Source organism: Triticum dicoccoides, chromosome 5B (assembly GCF_002162155.2).
Source record: "Triticum dicoccoides isolate Atlit2015 ecotype Zavitan chromosome 5B, WEW_v2.0, whole genome shotgun sequence".
Classification (NCBI taxonomy): domain Eukaryota; kingdom Viridiplantae; phylum Streptophyta; class Magnoliopsida; order Poales; family Poaceae; genus Triticum; species Triticum dicoccoides.
In genome coordinates this window covers 509,677,644-509,678,497 of record NC_041389.1, presented here as the reverse complement: position 1 = coordinate 509,678,497, position 854 = coordinate 509,677,644, and positions in this window count along the sequence as shown.

Genomic DNA, 854 nt, shown 5'->3' with positions numbered 1-854 from the left:
TCCCTCCTCCGGCCACTCTCCTCCCTCCTCCCTTCTCCCGCCGCATCCTCCCTCCTCCTCCTCCTCCTCCTCCTCCTCCTCCTCTCTCCTTCCTCCTCCCTCCTCCCATTGCCCTCCTTCCTCCTTATCCTCCTGCTCACTCCTCCTCCCGCTCCTCACTCGTCCCTCCACCACCTCCTCTATGTAGAAATTTTTAGGTATAAAATGTATTGGAATGTTACACGAGAAATATTTAGGTATCAAATTCTGTAATAGAAATTTTTAGTAAAAAAATTGGGAATGATTTTTTTAGTATTTAATAAAAAATTAGTATAGAAAAATTTAGTATAATTTATAAATATAGAAGTGTATTGGACAATTTCATTATTTTTATGTCATTATCACTTCGTCATCAAAGAATGCTATAGGAGAATATTGATGATCTAGAATTTTCACTCGGTGGAATATGCAAGATCCCTGGAGTGATCATCGTCGGAGTTTCCTTTTCTTCCTCTACAGCCGAGTCAGTGAGCTAAAAGTCCACCACCTTCTTATCTTCTCCTCGGACATGTGTATGATAATATTTGGACATGTATTGGTTGTCTCTTTGGACATGTGTATGAATTTGCAGGGAACACCTCCGAGTGGCCTATGTTTTGCCGGAATGTTGATTCATTTTTGTTCTGGCCAATTTCAGGCGCTCGATATGTCCTATTTTAGCAAAGGTAATGCCATAATTTTTCGTAAATTTTATCATGACTTGTGCTATAAAGTAGGAAATATCGAGTGCCCGTGATTTGCCAAAACAGGAATTAAACGACATTCGGGCAAAACACAGGCCATGTTTTATGTCATTACTCGATATATGGAACGGG